Genomic DNA, 19,033 nt, shown 5'->3' on the forward strand with positions numbered 1-19,033 from the left:
TTCTTTTAACTCCGTAGTGAATTGGAGGAGATCAGTCTATTGTCAAAGGCAGAGACAGAGAGGGCAGCTATGATAACTGCCTTCTTTGATGTTCGTGTTCCACACTCCAAAAAGAGCACACAAAGACTATACCTTTGTGCTTTCAGTAATTTACAATAACCAACATAAGGTTTGGTATGCTGGCCAGCAAAATGTAATTTATTTTATTCGCTTGGAGAAAGACTTTCAGCATCTGATGTGTTATGGTTACTGGATAAGAGGATCAGTGGTTGGTGTGATTTATACGTACCCCACTAACGCTTTGCCATTTTTTTCCCGTATATGGGAACTGTGAGGATAAAGAGGGAAGATTTGAAAACTAAAGAATATACTTTTGATCTCCAGGGAAACGTGCTTTCAGATAAAAGACTCTTTGCTGCCCCTTTACCAACACAAGTGAGACTGGCAAAAAGGGCTCCTCCCAAAGAAGATGGATGGATCCGATGGCAGTAAACATTTAGTCTTCAGATGATATGTTGTGCTAGCTTTGGTTCCCTGTGAAACGGCAGGGCAACATGCTCTTTCTTTTCCTTTCTAGGTAGAGCTGGTGCTCAAGACAGAAGTCAGCTCTTGCTGTGAGCACAGTGCTGGTGCGAGGGACCCGGCGGGGAGCCAACAGCCCCCACGCTGCCCCGAGATTGGTGTGGGTGGACAGGATGAGCTCCATGGGACAATGGCTAGGTGGCTATTTGCTCTCTGCTTATTTTTCTTTTCGAGGTAGGGAAGCAGAGACGGGGGCAGGAACTGTGGTGGGTTTTCTGCACCAGACCTCTTCCGTCTGGTTCAGAGATGATTTGTCTGCACTGACTTCTTGTAAGCCTCGAGGTTCTGTACTGCACAGCCCTTACTGTTGTAATGGCGAGAGTAATCTCAGTGATAAGGAGCCTTTGTGGGAAAATAGAAGAGCTCAGTTTCTTCATCTTTTTGGCCATAAAGGCAAGGCAAAATTTCAGCTGTCAGTTGAGTCAGTTAAAATTTCTACAGAGCACACTGGGAGCTGTACCAATGGAGCGCATTCAGTGGTCTGCAACCAGATAAATAATCTCTCAAGTCTGTCCAGCTTGACCTTGGATAACTGGAGATCAAAAAGAGATCCACAAAGAGCTGTTAACACTGCACAAGTTTTATTCTCTGAAGTTCTGGAAGTCCTTGTACAAACAAAATTGAGCTACAGCGGAGCAGATTTCAATAAGGAAGAGCTTGTCATAGGGGTTGTGCCTGGAGCAGGGCTCCACAGCTCTACACAGCACGCTTTATTAACTACCTAGAGAGCAAAGCCAAGCCTTCTGACTTAATGAATGGCTGGTGCCACGGAAGGGCGGTGTGTGTCAGCGCAGGGAGGAATGCTGCTGAGAGCACGGCGTGTGTGAAGGCTTGCTCTTCTGCCTCTCCCTTCTCTGCACATCATAGTCACTAGGGGCAGAAATGTGTTTTATCGTTTTTGTTATTGAAGAAATCAACCCAGGCTCTGACTTGAGGCAAATCTTGCACAGGAGACAGGACTGTCTTGTCTTTACTTACGTTTACAGATCCAAGAGGATCCCTGAGGACAAGAGCAGATTGGGGGCGCACGGTGGGAGACTTGTGCAGTGGTTCCTTGCCTTGAGCGTGGCATTGCGCTGTGCTGGATGCAAATCCAGAGCTTGCTCAGGATAAAGGGAGCTTACAGCATGTCCTGCCCCTAAAACAGGAGCACCACCCTGCTCTCTTATCTCACCCTACACGCACAGGATCAAAGCTTGCTCTTAAATGCAGGGCTGCAGTACAGCTCTTGCCACTGACACTTCTCCTTTTGCTGTTCCACTCTGGCATTTTCACCTGAATAGCTGAGAGAGAGACAATCAGTATTTTAAAAGCCTACATTTTTCTTCCCATTGAAGTAAGCTTGGAAATAGACTTGCTTTTTAGGTGTACCCTTACGGGTACAGTCATATGAGGGAACCTCTCCTGTGTTGTGACAATTCCTTTGGTTATCTGGACTGCCATTTTGGTTTTATTTGCACAGCCCACACTTATTACTGGTTTTCAGTAACAAATATGGGAAGAGGCATGCGGTCCCTTGATGTTAATGATGAGGTAATGACTTTTACAGTAATCATTTTCTCTGTATCAGCTTGGGCTGGGGGGCGAGCCTTTATCCTGAGCAAATGAGTAAATGATAAGCAAATTTCATGGAACACCCCTGCAGCCAAAACCTCTCCGACTTGCTTCTGTAGAATTTACCCTGTCAGGCCCAGTTTAGCATGTGCTGAAGTGATGGTTGCAACATTTGATTGCTGACCTTGTCTCAGAAGCTGACTGTGAGCTTTAGAGCAATCTGTTTTACACCCCTTGAAAGCCAAGCGGCTACAGGACGATTTTAACGTTTTTCTTACATTTCTGAATGTGGATGAAAGCCTACAATTTTGACCTCACTATCTACGAGAGAATTAAGGATATGAAGGCATAGCACAATGCCTACGAGTATTTAATTTCATATTTTTATAACGTGGTCTCTTGTCTTTTTGGGGAAATGGAATTTATGTGGGACTTTTTTCAATATTAGAGATTGACAACGTGGTATTTTACAGATCACTGGAGTAATAGCCCTGTTCCCTTTTTAGGTCTTTGAGCACTGAAATAGTTGGCGTGGATACTTATTACAGAAGCAGAACTGGACAGTAGTTCATGCGTTATTGCTTCGAGCTCTTTGCCAGCTCAGGTAGATGTTACTGCATAGGTTATATCTGACTCACATTTTGAAGGTTACTTTCACATCCTATGAGCACCAGAGACCTTTCCTCTCATCTGTTTGTTTTATAAAAGGCTTTAAAAAAACTCTCAGGAACTCCAGAGTTGAAATGAGTTAACTTTTATTCTTTCTTTTCTTTCCCTAAGGAATCTGCCTCTTGTAGACATTTAAAACAAACAAAAAGCTGATGGAAATAGATAATAAACCTGGTGCCAGACTGAATAAAAACAAGGTAGTATTACACAATGAATCTTGTTTATTAGTCAGAGATCTGTCAATAGCTTAAAAAAAAAAAGGGAGGGGGGGAGGGAAGTATGGATGAATGATGTCATGTTCCCTCCTTGGTCATACCACAGAATAACCAACTGGCATTAAACTCAATCTACAAACCCAACAACAGCCTTTCAACCTGCAGGCTGTGCACTTCGAATCCAGTATGCTGTCTCTTTTTCTGGCACTCATTTTTATGTCAGTAAGTGCTCTGCTGCCATCAGCAGAGAGCAAGGTGAAGGGAGGGACAAGCCTTTCAGTGGCAAGACCGTGCTGCTGCCTTCAGTTCCACCACCTCTGGTCTGTTGGCCCCTGGAAGGTGAGCTCTGCTGATGGGCTGAGAATTGCACAAGCTAGTCACTGGCTGATGTTTTTGTGGATCTTGCCAGAGTCACTTGGACACAACTGCTAAACAGCACATCCTGAAGTTAAATCTGTGCATCCAGGTGACAGGGGGCAGAAGAGTTACTTGGGTTTGCTGCTGTAGTTATACTTAGGCACTCTGTTAGCACAGATGAAATGGGTAGTAGCACAAACGAGCGCTTGGGACTGAATCATTTCTGTTCTGAGATAACTATCAAAAAGAAAAAATGCCAGTATGACTTAATCTGTACTTTTTTTTAACTGACAGAGCTCTGTGTCTATAGCAAAACACCCAGTAAATATCTGGAAGCATCACACATCAGCAGTCTAGGAAACGTATTACAACCTGCGGAAGAAAAAAAGTATGAATCTGTATCAGTGAAGACGGTATATCTTACACATCAGTGAGACCTGGTCGTGTGCAGAGGTGCTGGTTATAGACTGCTTTGGTTTGCAGTCAGAGGCTGTCTGTTTTGAATATAAATATGAGAACTGTGGAGCATTCCCACAAGCGTATTTTTGAGAGGAAATGACATGGGTGGTGTGTATTGAAAACAAAAACTTGAGCATCTTTTGAAATGTTTACAGGTTTATTTATCTAAAGGGAAACAGAATACATCAGGAAATATCTTAGCTCTTCCCTGTCCTTTTATACTTATTAAAAGAGAAGGAACAGTAATAAGAAGAAGATCTGACATGCAGATATTAAAAATCATAAGCACTCATTAAAGCGTTTGGAGCATTTTTAACCAGCTCTGAATGTTTTCCTGGTGGAGTGCCTGATGTGCTGACTCCATCCCTCCCATGCAGCCGCGCTGTGAACGATTTGGGTTTCGTCACCCCAGAGCCCACAGCAGCAGCACTTCAGTGCTCTGAGCACCCTGCGTGTGGCAGTGCTGGTGTGGGACCTCCAGGCACATGCACAGCTCGTCCTTCTTCCTCACAGTCCTTACGAGGGCCAGCAGCTTCTGCTCCTGGGTCCCATTTCGGTCTGGATCCATGTTCTCTCCACATCTGGACCCATTTGTTGCTTGTACGCAGCTGTGCTGTGATACCCACACCAAAAAGAGCAGAGGGGCTCACCCTATGGGTGCCCCGTGGAGTTGACAAGAGCTGGGACAGGGTTGCAGGGATTTTTCTTTTTTCCACTCCTGTTAAGGAGATGCGGCTCTGAACTTGCAGCCACTTGAAACTGGCTCTGAATTGCAGGGTACTTGGTAGGCTAGCAGACGTTGCCCTTAGGTTCTCGGTGGTCTCTGTGCATTGCTGTTGATGGATGGCAGCAGATGGGACCAGCTTTGTTCTTGCAGGATACTGGAGGGATTGTGAATAGGATCCCAAGTCCACATCCCCAGATGCTGCTCAGCCTGCCCAGAGTCAGGAGCAGGGCTGCAGAGCAGCCAGAAATAGGCTTTTACCTTAGCCATGGGGAATGGTCTGTAATGCTAGTAGTGTCATAGTGGTAGCAAAAGAGCTGTGTCCCCAGTGTCTGCATTAATTATCTGAAACTGTCTGGAAGCCCTGCTGGCTGCTGCTGGGGAACGACAGGAGGCACTGGGGGGGTGCAGCTGCTGCGAGGGCAAGGAGCGCCCATCAGAAGCAGGGACTGCAGTGGGATGGGCAGCAGATCTGGTGCTCAGGTGTTACCCCATGGGTTTCTGTTCTTATTCATTCCCTGTTGCTCCCTATTTGAGACCTTGGAAAGATTCAGTCTTGCAGGATCACATTTTTGTGCTTGTAACAGCTGGGGCAAGTACTCACTTGTGTTCTCTTGTAGCACTGCGTTTTCTCTGCCCATCATTGCTGGCTATCCTAATTATTGCTTCTTCCAGCAGCCAGCCTCAGCCCTGCCCAGCATTTCTTCGTGAGTTATGGCAGGTAAAGAGCCAAACATGTAGCAGTTACGTGTTTAAAAGCTACTGAAATATGGTATCAGTATGGAGGGGAGAACTGTCCACCACTTAAATAGTCTCTTGTCTTTTTAATTCTCCTGTCAGGGGGAATGATTGGTGTGCTTTACACTGGAAGCAAAGGGCTCTAGCGTGGCTGAAAGCCACGACTTCTCTAGCCATCCATTTTTCAAAGGCCACCTTCCCTTTCCCTAATGTCTTTGGCATTATGGAGTTCTGCAGTGCTCCACTTGGATGTTTTTCATGCAGTTACTTACACACATGCTTAAATGATTTAATGAAACGTATACAACGTTTTATTGAGGCAATCTCTGATTTATTGATTACCTACACTGTGCTTGGTAGGATATAAACATGGGGGAGAGCTGCTCTCTGTCCCTGGCAAGCTGTAAGCTGCTTTAGCAGAACACAGCAGACTGAAATGTAGCCTGCAAAAGCTGGAGCTTTGCAAAGCAACAAAATAAAAGATGACAAGCCCTGCTACGCTTTGATCTGAAGATCTAATAGAACTTGAAGGATGGAAAATGGAACATGTCCGGCAGCCAGAGCCAGCTTTTGTTTCCTGGGGCAGGTGTGAGCAGGAGGATCGGTATTGCCTCTCCTGGCTGCTCCACAGGTGCTCGTGTCCCTTTACTTACAAATTGCATAAAGAAAGCTTCAGTATGTGTTCCACAGATATGTTCTTAGTTCACAGGAAATACAGGCCATTTTAAGCTTTGGTAAAAGACATTAAAACTATTGCGTCGAGGTGCTTTTGCTGCAAGTGAAAGCAGGTTCGCAGGCAGCCATGAGGTCTCAGCTGGTCCCTGGTGGTTTCTGATTTATGAATCTGAACTCTGGCCCTCATCTACAGCTCTGCTGGGATCTGCCTCTGCTTAAGGGATTTGCCAGCATAGCTGTACTAACAAAACGGGCCTTGTGTAGACTGGTCTTTTACAGAAGAAAAAGTGCCTTTGCTAATGCAGTTTACCAGATTTGCTGAGCGAAATAAGCCAGAGCAGCAAAAGAAGTTTGAAACTCTGTGCTCTTGGGCTTTGGCTGCCAGGGTAATGTCAGTTGTATGTAATCAGCTTAACTATGCCACTGAGGGCTGATGCTGGACAGTTAGCCTTATTTTCCTTCAGATTCTTTTAAATGTCCCCTTTGTCATTGAACCTGTGAATAAAAGTGTTAGAGATGGGGGCATGCAGAGTGTGTGCGCCACGGTCCTGCCATCAACAGCGTTTCAGCAAAATAAGCATCCTTCTGTAGTGATTTTGCTACCAGTGAGTAACTCCATTGATTTCAAGGGTATCTCTAACAAAGTGATATCTTCACCAGGTTCAAACCTAAAAGTGGGCTAACATAGCAAGAAACAGAGTTTAGTGCTCAGGTTTGGCTACATTTAAGGCAAATACCCTCCCTGTACATGCATGCAAGGAATGCTGTGGTATAATGTGACTTGTCCATCATACATGTATGTGCTGATGACAGGTCAGGGTGCTTAGTCAAAAGCTTGTAAGAAGATTTAAGAACAGAAACCTCTGTTCTTTAAGATTTGTGGGCTTAGGTCATAGAAATTTAGTCAAATAATCGTTAAATACAACTTACTGCAGAGCACGTGCTAACTAGGGATCTCTTTCTCAGATTAATTATTGCTCCGATGCTGATTCCCCTGCCTTCATTACCAGTCTGAATGCTGCAGAATCACTCAAAGATGTTGCAAATGCAACAATGCAAATAACTTGCCTACAGCACATCATGGATTATGAAAAAAGACTGTCTGCCCAGGTACAGCTCCAGTTGCTCCTCCCGTTGCCATGAGGATGGAGCAGCATATCCCAGCCTTTTCAGAAACCTGTCATATTCTTGTCTTATAAGGCTATATGAATTTTACACAGGAAGGTAAAATCTGGCTTTGCTCATACCCGGGTGGCTTTTGCTCACCTTCGGATGAAGCTGTGTGAGTTTAGAGAAGCGAGAGCTGAGCACACCCAAGGAAGCTCCAGCTTTGCAGGGTGTAGGATCCCTTCTGAAGGCAACCCTCAGAACCGTGCTCTAGGAGCTCTCCAATTAGATGCTGTTGATGTATTTACAGCTTGGAAAACGTTTGGAAAAGCTTCTCTCAAATTCTAAATACTGGTGTGGGTTCAGGTGGAAAGGGGTGGCAAGAGCCTGGCATCAGACCGTGCTCTGCCTTTAGCTCTACTGAATGCAAAGTAATTCCTGCTGTGGTGAATTATGTTTTATGTGTTTAAAATATAAACATGGAGAGATATTTATGACTGCATAATATATGTGTAGTATAGATTTACTAACTTAATAGACTAAGATGGAGCACTTATAATAGGGCTGATTTATTTTATTGCTATCATTAACCTTCATATGGAGTTTAACTCTAGTTTGAAAGATGTGGCAACCTGAGTCTGAAGAACACAGAATACATTTCCACGCACTCTGCTCTTCCCTGCTTTAGCACATGTGCTTGTGCTGACTCGAGGCTGTTGCCTTGTGTCCTATTGCTTGCTGACTAACTTAAGAGACCAATGGCCTCCTTGCTACAACTTCCTTTCAGGTAGTTATAGTGTGTTGAGGTCTACCCTCAGTCTATTCTCTAGACTTAGAGCCCCAGTTTCCTCAGCTGCTCCTCTTATACCTTGTTTTCTAGTTCCTTTACCAGCTTTGTTGCTCTATTCTGAACGCATTCCAGCAACTCAATTTTTCTTGCAGTCAGAGGCCCAAAACTGAATGAAATACTATTCTGGGTAAATAGGCAGAGGAAAGTCCACTCCACAGGGAAAACGTGGCTGCAGAATTTACTAACTAAGCTTTTTAATAACTTCCTCCATAGCACATCAATGGTGAGACTGCATTCAAGGAATTTCCCATATAGAAGGGGAAAAAATGCTCTAGCAGTCTGTAATGAGGTAAAGGTTTTGTCCTGCTTCTGGCACCACTCCGTAAAAAGGGTGATGAACCAGGAGAAGTTCATGAATTCTGGAGGCCACTAGAAAATCAGCAGATGGAGCTTTTTCAGCCTCCTGATTTTATAGGGGCCTCTGAAATCAGGAGGCTGGAAAAGCTCCATCTGCTGAGGCAGTGCCTTGGGCAGAATATCCTTATGATCAAAGTAACTCTAAATAAAATTGGAGTAATTTTGCCACACTCTTATTTTAGTTGAAATGGGCTGGAATGGTTGGTGCCTGCTCATTCAAGACAGCTGTGCGGTATGAGAGTGAAGGCTGAAATCACTAAATTGGTGGGAGGTTGGGGCTTTGCACAGGGCTTAAGCAAGTATCATTTGCTCCATCAAAAATATTTCATTTTAGCTTGATTTGGCAGCTGTACAATAAGTTGGATTTTTTTGTCAATATGCTGGAAGCTGCCTCCCCCACATGCCATCGTGGTCCACAGAGGCAATGAAGACTGTATTCCTCTCTTTAACTCTCTCTTTCTCTTTTCTTTCCACGTATGTTTTCAGTTAAGTAGTGGTCTGGCTTTCAGGCAGCTGAACTGAAGGGTTCCCCATGCTGGTTAAATAAAAAGTTCTTTCATAGTCGTAGGATAAAAGGGAAGGGCTGGGAAGAAGTGGGTCGCGTCCAGGGAGGCACAGACGCTGGAACCCCCATCCCTCAAAGACTCACACTGAGCTTCCCAGCTGAGTGGGGCAGTATGTGGAGCTCTGTTTGTCATTTGTTTGATGTCCTCTTTATTTCCTGTTTGTTAAGCGATCTGAAAGTAAAACAGCCAGCCAAGCAAACAAGAAAAAAAGAAAAAATCCTTTCAGAATTGTAAACGGGGTCCAGCTGTGTAAGCTGGGCTGCGCAGACGCTGACAGAGGCTGCCAAGGGACCCGTGTGTCTTGCGTCCTTCGCTCCGCGGGTGCCCAGCCCTTGCAGAGTGCCACCCTCTTCTTCTGAGTGCCTGGATGCTTGGGAGCATCCCCAGTGAGGGACGGAGTCATCTCTGGCACAGCCCGTTCAGCCTCAGAGTGTATCCGGACTAACAGTGCTGGTGCTAAGGCCAGGAAGCAGAAGCACACAATGGGAAGGTCACTTCAATCGTCTGCACGAGTATCATGTGGGTGGTCAAAGGAAAAGGGCTTACAGAAAAGATTAGTGCTGGAGGATAAATGACCTGCAAGGGCATGAGCTGACAGTATGACTTGCGGTTGGGTGTGTAATAGCCATAATAAATGGCACAGCGTGGGTCTGTAGTGGCGAAAAGAAGAATCCCTGATGCTGCAGGAATACAGGTTGTGCAGGGTGCTGTCCTGGGAGCATCTACTTTGTTTGGGAGGGGAGGAAAAAATAGGGAGAGAAATCCATGCCCACTGCTGCGATCAACATAGAACTTGGACTACATAAAAACAGGTATCTGCAGACCACAGGTGGGTAGATAACTGCCCACCTCAACACTAAGATAAAGGTGATAATACTCAAAGATAAATAGAAGTTATTTTCTGAAGCCTGAGTGTATTGACAATGCTTTGCTTTTTTTACAAGAGACTAAATAGTACTGGGTGAAGGGGGAAAATATCTCAGCGTGTTTGAACATTTATTTTTTTCAAGAAAACAGTAAGAAAAATATTCAGTGAATTAATCTTAGCAAAACTTTATGAAGGTCAGCATGGGTGAGGAAAAGGTATGTTTTCCTTCTGAAAGAGAAATGTCACCCTGACACCTACCATTCATAATCTCCTAAATACTTGATTGCTGTGTCTATAGATAGAGGGTTTGAAAACATAGAATCATTTCTAGGCTCTGTTACCAATCTGTTCAGTGACTTCTGTAAAGTCACTTCTTCCTTTGCTTCACCTTTGCCATCTGCAGGAGATTTTCTGGAGGAAAACACTATTTAAGAGCAATTCTCTTCATTTACTTGCAGAAGGTGTTCTGGGCAGCAGACAACCACTTTTCTCTTCCTGACCTGCTCCTTGGCTCGGGGCAGAGCACGCAGGAAGGAGCTCAGGCAGGTCCTAAAGTGAAACACAAAACATCCCGTCCCTGTAAGGAACAATTTAACAATTTCCTGGCCTATGCCAGGTGGGCAGGCGGGAGCTGCTGCCCACCTCACCCACGGCCCTTGGCTGTGTGTAAATGCTGTGGTACTGAGGATCCCAGTGGCAGCACATGAGTAGGCCATCATATTGGCAAACTAGAAGGAGAACACAACCGCAGAACATTTCAGGACAAGCTTAGTTATGTCCTTCCTGCTCTTCCCAGCTCGGCTCTTGCCCCTCCCCACATCTATGCTGGTGGGGAAGGAAAATGTGTCCTATTGAAGCTTACTTTCTGGTCTGAAACATAAATATTTACATGGCGCTCAGTTGTGAGAAGCTGCAAGCTTCTCATGCAAGATGGGAAAAAAGAATGTTTTAAGAGTGAGAGAGGTACAGCAGTTAGTGACTGGATAAATACTGAGGACTGTAGGTGAAAGGGTGGTGACAGATTATTCTTTGCTCCAAAGAGCACGTGAAATGGTATATGACAGTAAGTGCAAAAGCTGTTGAACTGTATCAAAAAAACAAGATCTGAGAAAAAAGGTCCTGAGCTCATTGCAAGACTGAAGTGTATGTGGACTGTTTACAAGACTTAAGTGTGGGGGGACTATTTAACGTAAAGGGTAGGATATTTCTAAGATAACCCATGTCTAAAGCCCCATACCAGTCAGATGACAACTTCCTAATGATAATCAATCAGTCCTCTTGGCCTTGAGCATCAGCTCCGAAATGCTCGTTGCACAAGATCAGAGCCAGGACTCAGTTCTCTTCCACGCCTCTCCTGCTCCCTGCAGCCAGTGGCATCTCCAGTCCGTCCTTTTGCAATTCAAGGCACCGAACGTGTTTGTAGTATTGGCTTTCAGATCAAGTTGCACCAGAAGATGCCCACCATTCTAGGTGGTTTTCAGAAAGCCCCTGCAGCCACCCCTGCCTGCTGCTGCCTCCTTGTTTCACTGTCACTGCTGGCAATTCCCATAATAACACTGTTTTTGACCCTTATCTGCTGCCTGTGCTCCTTTTCCTAATCTCAGGCCTGCTTGCTTTTGGATTGCAAGCCAGGTGTCTCTGTGTCATTTTGCACCAACGCTTTTTCCACCTCAGCTGCCTGGCGTCCCTCTGCTTTGTCCCCAGGATCTTCTCTCTGATGACAGGGCCGTATCTGTTGCAGACCAAGCTTCAAGTTTCCTTGTTCTTCCTTCCTCTCTCTCCCTCACTCCATCTTTTTAACTTGTTCTCTTGCCAGCTAATCTTTCCCCACCTTTCCTCTACCTTCCAGCTGATGCTTCTCCCATAGGCCATCCTTCTTTTCCACCCATCTTTTCTATTAGTCTTACAGTAATAGCTGATATCAGCTATGGTTTTAGAGGTATCAGATATGGTTTTCCAACATCACAACACAGTTATTTAAAAACAAGCAAGCAAAACAAACAAACAAACAACAACAACAATAAAACAGAGAAAACCTGTATTTACTGGGCTCTCTACAGAGAAAGCTAACTCCATAGATAGGGAAATGTTAACGCTTTGGCTTTCTGAAAGCTTAGTTTTCTTTGAAGCAGGGATATAAAGCACTAGGTGTTTGTTCTCCCAAGAAGCTTTATAAAAAATAGATTATAGGGCATGTTCCCTTCGTATCTAGCTAGAAATGTCCATCTTACCTATGCACAGCCAGGCAGAAATAGTCACATAGGGTGCTGGTGTGAAGCGTAGATGGCATGGAAAGTTGATCCATGTGTGGTGAGTCTGACAAACCACTGACTGCTGTAAGCAGTAGGCTTTTGGACATCACAGAGGGCTGGTGGGTTTTGGTTTAATGCAGCCTGATTAGGCAATTGCACCCTGCAGCTTTCTCTGCATTTAACTCTGCCAGAAAATAGCTGTTGCCACGTGAGGATTTTGTAGGCTCCCTTATAGGTCTTATGCTTGTATAGACGGGCTGGCTGCAGGCAGACCTGCATGAACAAAACACTCAATAGAAGAAACTCATGCAGTGCCCTCGGACCAGGTCTGAGCACCCATCATGTGCTGGCCCAGACCAATGTGGTAACTGGTTAAGACACAGAGACTCACCCCCTGTGAGCCCGTTCCCTCTCCTTAGTTCCCACAGGGGGCTCATGTAATGGCACCGTGGGGTTACACTTGTTTCACTGCACCAGAAGTTTTCTTTCAGTTTAAAAATGTGCAATTAACTGTTTCATTTTGTTCATGCAGCCTCATTATTAGGAAGTCCATGGGCTTGTTTTTTGTTGTTTTTGTTTGTTTGATTGTTTAAGGCAGACACTGTCTGCAGTCTCAACTCTCACACCTTTTTCTCAGAATCCTTCAAAATAGGGCAGCTCTACCACTGTGTTTGGGGTCTTCCTTGCCATTCTCCCCTGCTTCATTTTTTATTTAAAATATTTAAACTAATTCCGGGAAGTTCAGATGAGATGAAAGCTTTCAGCTCTAATATTCTAGATGCAAATCCTATTAAATTCCAAGCCCTACACCAAGCAATGCTGAACACTGGGAATAAAGCTGAAATTAAGACAATCAATCACTCTCAAGTCAGTCTAGCAATCCATACAGACACACTCTGTGTGGTCTCATCGCATTCATATTAATGGACAAATATGCCTCTTGCATTATATTCCATACATTACTGTGTAATTAGAAGCTTATTGGAAGCAGTAGGCAGTGTGCCAATATTTGCGGTGTTCAGAAATCACTCAGGACTCTGGTATTTGAGGAAAAAACTGTTTATTTCAGAAAGGCACTTCCAACTGCCTCCAACAGCAACAAAACGTGGTTCTGGAGGCTCCTTCCCCCACCTTCTGGGAAGCTGAACTACTTGCAGGTGAAATCTTTATGGTTTGGAGTTGTAATAAAATAAATCCTTAGGGGTCTCAAATCTAACCACAAAGGTGGTTGTTATCCCTGCACTGCACATGTGGAGTTATCCTAGCTGCTCTCGTAGGGAGCTTTGTGGAAAGGCTTAGGGATGGCAGCTGGAAAAGACAGTATGAAAGTAAGCACGAGCGTGCCAAGGCTGCAGGTGTCATGCATGTATCCCTCATTATTCCCTGTGATATTGTTCCCATTTCTCATGGGAGTTGCTGAAGTGCTATACAGAGCACTTCCCCAGCTTCAAAGGCATGACAATGTTTGAACTGCAGAGATTTCTGTAAAAATGAAATGAGTACTTGTGCCTGGCAATTCTTACCGTGCCAGAAATTTGTCTACCTAATCAATGGTCTTGTTTGGAAATAGGAGGCTCTTATCTTCAGCAAGTTTCTAAATAGGTCCATGGCAATGGAAAAGAGTACCCATGCCAGACTGCAAGCCAACCTCCTCCTTTCAAAACGCAAAAAGAGAAGAAAACAAATGATGTTCTCGCTTAAAACTCTTTCAGACACGGGCAAAGACTTGTCCATTTTTCTTTTTAGTCATTGGATACTTTCATTGGCTTAATAAACTTTAAATGTTGGAGTCAATAAAAGTCTAGACTTTGCCACGAGGTCAGTAGTTCAAAAAGATTGTTTTCTCTCCTGACCTCTGACTTTCAATTTTCTCCCTGCTTATGGCCAACTAAGAAAAGCTGCCAAAGTTTATAGGCCAGATTGACTCATTCAACCAGAAGCGAATCTCACCCTCACATTAAAGCACTGGGGGTTTCCTCTAATACACTCAATGTCAGCTATAACAAGTCCTTGCTAGTAATTAACTGAAATTCTTTTGGAACTGCCTGAAAATTTCTTTAGCTTCTTGTTGGGTACCATCACTGTGCAGTAGCATGCTTTGGTCTAATTGGCTGTGTAATGGGCAAGTGCATCTGTCTTGTATGACTTGACCATGCTTTCACCATTTTCTCTATGGCACAGCATTTCAAAGAAATGCCTATAAGGGCAAATTTGTCACGTTGCCTTGATGTAGTAAAGGCTCGGCAATGGGGGTGGCACTGTGTTGTATAGTAAGCATATTTTTTGTGTGTTCTGGCTAATGTAAGGTGTAACATAATGTAATATCTCTGATCACCTTGCTCTGGTAGGACACCTTATTTCAAATGGGTTTGCTATGGCTCTTGTATTTTCCCTAGAGCTCAGGACTTAGGTCTTTCCTCCCCGGTACAGTCTATCATCCGGACATGGCATATTTAGACCGAATAGACCCCTGCTCCTTGGCTGACTTCTCACTCTCCAGATCGCTCCAGGATACTGTTTATGGCTGTTTTCTAAGCCCATGGGCAGGCGTGCGTGGGCTGACAGAGCTACTGAAAAGAACCAAGATGTTCCAAGATTTAGACTTAGCTGGAGGGGTTTTATCAGCATAAACATGGCAAATCCTAACAGAGTCCAGTGCTTGTCCCTGTCAGCCCTGCTGGAAATAATAGGGTGTTAGGCTGGTAGTAAGTGGGCTATACGGAGTCCATCAGCAAAGGGAATCTTGATATGACTCATTTCTTACACTTGCTCTTAGTCACAGCTGTACTCCTGAGTCTTGACACTCCTCAGAAAAGACCTAAATCCATACTAGAAGGAGCAGAGGAGGAGAGCATTTCATTTTCAGATCAGCCCTTCTGTTTGCCAACCGCTATTTTCTTTTGTACGGAGTTATGCCGGAAATAATAATCTGTTTAAAAAAAAAATAATACAGAGGGTCATTATTATTATTTAGTTTATTTGTTATATGTCACTAATGTGGAGCAAGATTTATTTTTTTGTTTGGGTTCCAAAGGAGAAAGGTCATTTGTTTTGCCTAAAGGCTCAAGATTTAGTCATTGGTGTAGTTATTTTCCTGGTTCCAGCACTGTCCCTTCCAGGATGTGCGTCCTGCTATTTAAACTATCCCCTCAGTTGAATAGACTTAACTCTGTTGGAGTTCATGTCCTGACCTGCACCCAGCATCACATGAGATTGGATTTTAAAAAACAAAGCCTTGAGGATTTGAGCAACTGTAGTCTCCTGGAAGAGACGAGGAATACATGGGATCTCTGATCCCATGAGGCTTTATTCCTAGACCTATCTAGGTTTTGCCTTTTCGTTCTAATGGGACAGAAAATAAAGTACGGTCTCAGTATTCCCAGTTTATGAGGGCTCTCAGCTACTGAAAACCCCATATGCTGTGCATCAACAGTTCTCCGAAATTCTGTGGAAGCAGACTGTGCTTGGTCTGTAAATGCTGAACCAGGCAAGGCAGCAGGCTGGGACAGGGCTCACACAGACTTTCTTTGCTGAGAAAAGCTGCTAGTTCTTACGTGGTACCTTGGAGAAGCCTTAAGATGGTCTTTCACGTGAGAGCATCCACTGAGCTGACCCCCACTTTGCATTTATTGGACTGGAAACCTCATTTACATGGTACAAAAAATGGGAGCATGTTAAAAAAAAAAAAAAAAAAAAAAAAAAAAGAAGAGTATGCAGGTATTTTTGCCATCTCATGTGCCTTTGTATTGTGTGAGTGATTTTAGAAATCCATTGTTTCAAAACCTAAAATTTTGCTGTGTAGTTGCACAGTGTCATGGAGCTCGCTTTCCCTGCAGGAACATGGTACCTCACTGCCACATTTGTGCTCAGAGCTACATGTATGTGCGTTGCCAGAATGTCTTTCTAGTTTCAAGTTCAGCTGAAAACTGCCCCTCGACTTTTGCAGTCTCTGCTCAAGTTTTGTGAGGAAGAGGGTCTTGCATGGAGATGCAGGCTTTGAACATGAGGTTGTATTCTGGTTCTCACCCTTACTTCCAAGGCAGAGACCTGTTTTAATTGCTTGGTATTTCCATGCTTGGTCAGCGTCATAAATTCTCATAGTGAAGTGGGTCTTCGACTCTGTTATCAAATGGATCTGCAAATGTAGACCAGCATTTTTAAGAAGCAGCACCTGGAGGTGATCCCTGAGGTCTGTATGTGCAGGTGAGTGACTTGTGGTCAGATCTGAAAAAGAAGGGAGCACTTGCACTGATAGGACTGTTGAGGTCCTGGATTGGGAGGACTGTGCGACATGATGAACCCTCTTCTTTCCAACAGGCCGTCTTGATAGACCTTGACCCTCCCTCCCGGAGCTGAGCGTGGCTGTGACCTGTCATTGCTGCTCTGCAGTCCCCTGTGAAAGGCAGTACCAAAGGTAACTGCTGCTGCTGGAAGGAAGGACTACTGGAGGACCGACCTATGCTGCTTCCTTTTCCTGAGTGAGAATTGCCTGCTTCAGGTATTAATTATTCAAAGCTGATATTTCTGCACCATTTAGGAAGAATCTGGTGGCCCAAATGGCTCCAAGAATAGCTTCCCTTCGTTATTTTTTAATGTGAACATTTTAGTTTACTTCATCATCCAGGGATGTTCTTGCTAAAATGATATATGTCACTGTGCTGGACACAGATGAAGCATTAAACATCCTACGCTGGTGTTTTTACTTGAATGTTCGGTTGGCAGAGAGCGAAGAGTCCTGTCTCTTAAGATCATGTTATCTCTATCTGACTCTCCAGAGGTATAGATATAGTATTGTGAGAGCTTGATATTGTTGTTGCAAACAAGTGGCCTGCAAGCTGTCTGGTGCACTGCATCGGTTCCGTGCTTGATGAATGTAAGCCTTCTTGACAGATCTCAGGGAGGCTGTAGCTGCTGCAAGCTCTTACCGTACTACAGAGCACTACCAAATAGCAAGGAGTCTTTTGCTGTGCATGTTTCCTTGAGGTCATTGCAACAATACTCCTATCAATCACACAAGCAAACCTCTGCGGTGGCATCACTTGTCTGTCACGTTTAATTTGAAACACAGCTGCGAGGCAGGCTGTCGGAGGAAACATCAAACTGCTGGGGGAAAATGTTTTTCAACCTGCTGCTTGTTACACCCTCGCTACCCCAAAAACAACACATGTGGAAAGGAACCCTTCCTCACTGTGTTCATTTTTGTTGCTGTCGTTGTTGGTTTTAGTTTTTACAACAGGCTGTATTCTGAGGACAAGTAGCTGGACTCTTTCCTCAGGATAGTCATTCTATTATCCTTTTATTTTTTAATTTTTTTTAATCATACAGACAATCCAGCTGGAGTCCAGCCTGAGAGACAGGCATATGAGCAAGTATATAGCAGAGGACTGTTGCTCCACACGCAGTCTCAATACGATGTAGAAAACAGCAGGTGGCTATGATGAGCTGAGCACAAGGTAAGAGAGATGCAATTGGTGTATGAAGCATTGCTCAGAGCACAGCAGCTCCCAAGCCATTCTGTGCAGCTTGTAAGAAGAGAGGCTGGGGGAAATTTTAATTTTACTTTAAATGAAAGTCTGTTAGCCTATCGCACAACAAAATCAGGTGGAGGGGACACTGGCAAATATTTATTGGCTGAAATACTATACCAGTACTTCCTGCCTTTGTTCCTCCCCAGACTACCAAAAAATTGTGCCTAAAACTATTAGAAGAATAGTTATAATAAAGCTGTAGGTTGCTCTCAGGTGCATCAGTTTCCAGTCCCATGTCCCCCCCGGCTCTCCCATCCCTGGGAAATGTGTTTCTCAGTCCATGCTATTTCCCGGTAGGGTAGGTAGGGCACTGCCTGGTGGCTCAGCGTGGCAGAAAAATGTGGGAGGCCCAGTGGGGAAGGTGTTTCTCCACCTCCTCCATCTCCACCTTCCCCACTCCAGCCATGTCTCCCCTGCTGTTTTGCCTCTGGCTCATTTGGTGCCAGCTTGGACGTGTAGGAAGCAATTTAACAGAACAAAAAGCCTCACAAGTTTTCTGGTCAGATAAATCCAAGCAGCTGCTGAGGCAGGTGCCTGGCAGGCAGAGAGAGGTTGGGCTGCCCAGCTAGGGGCAGGAACAGGAAGAAGAAACACACAAGAAGAGGGAGGGTCTTTTGTCTCAGCTGCGACCAAACCAAACGCTGCTGCCAGTGAAACCACAGGAATGGTCTGGAATGGTCTGAGCAGGGGGGGGATCCAGGATAGAGCCTTGGTTCCTGGATGGTTTGGTGACGGTGGAATGCTAGACATCCAAACCCTGCTCTTTGCAAAGATAATGTGCTGCACGCCGTCACAAATCAACCCCAGTTGTCTGAGATCACTTATTTCTACACAGACAGATTAAAAATGGAAAGCAGTCTCCTTGAGATGTTTTTAGGATTTGCTTACGAGCTATCAAGTGTTGCTTGGTTACATCTCCACACATCTGTAGAACAGAAGTTATATTTACATTTCAGAAGATGGGAAAAATTTCCCTCTGTAATATCTGATGTATTACAATGGCCATGACCATCATTTGTTTGGTTGTCACAGGGCTGTCACCGGACTGGCTGATTTGATCCACCCACGACGACAGACCCAAGTGAGTTGCATTTAGGTGAAGCACATATTTTATTTTATTTTTTAATATTCTCTAAATACAGGTGTGTTGGGAAAAAAATATATTGATTTAGGAAAAGTGCCAACTCTGCTCCTAAGTTAGATGTGTAAATGCATAAAGCTCTTATTTTATATGAAGCTGTGAAATACAGAGCTTTGCTGAAATTATAAACAAACAGAAGTCACACATCTGATTAATATTTTTAATTATTATCACTATGGTTATGTTCCTGTTGTGGACTGCTTGAACTGTCTCTGATGTGATGAAATTTGCTCACCAATGTGCTTTCCCTTCCAATGATCTGAGACATCAGCCTTTATCTAAGCAGCAGTCTTGGTGGCGTCAGGGGGAATTTTTCCTGCTTTAGAGTATCTTTGTGGAAGCTCTTTGCCCCATTTTTCAATGATACAGCTTGCCAGGATTGTGTGAGCGT

At 44.4% G+C, this 19,033-nt stretch overlaps 1 long non-coding RNA gene across 7 annotated transcripts in view; it reads left to right on the top strand.

Annotated features, from left to right (window-relative positions):
- LOC106019236 (uncharacterized) overlaps window positions 1–19,033 on the top strand; it is a 114,174-nt gene that overhangs the window by 57,903 nt on the left and 37,238 nt on the right. For 5 of the 7 annotated variants that reach the window (XR_011811326.1, XR_011811325.1, XR_011811321.1 and 2 more), the window contains 3 exons: window positions 16,291–16,471; window positions 17,299–17,426; window positions 18,534–18,582. This is a non-coding gene — a long non-coding RNA (uncharacterized lncRNA). The remainder of the gene's footprint in view (window positions 1–16,290; window positions 16,472–17,298; window positions 17,427–18,533; window positions 18,583–19,033) is intronic. The other 2 variants (XR_011811323.1, XR_011811324.1) reach the window with 1 other exon arrangement.

Source organism: Anas platyrhynchos, chromosome 9, assembly GCF_047663525.1.
Source record: "Anas platyrhynchos isolate ZD024472 breed Pekin duck chromosome 9, IASCAAS_PekinDuck_T2T, whole genome shotgun sequence".
Taxonomy (NCBI): domain Eukaryota; kingdom Metazoa; phylum Chordata; class Aves; order Anseriformes; family Anatidae; genus Anas; species Anas platyrhynchos.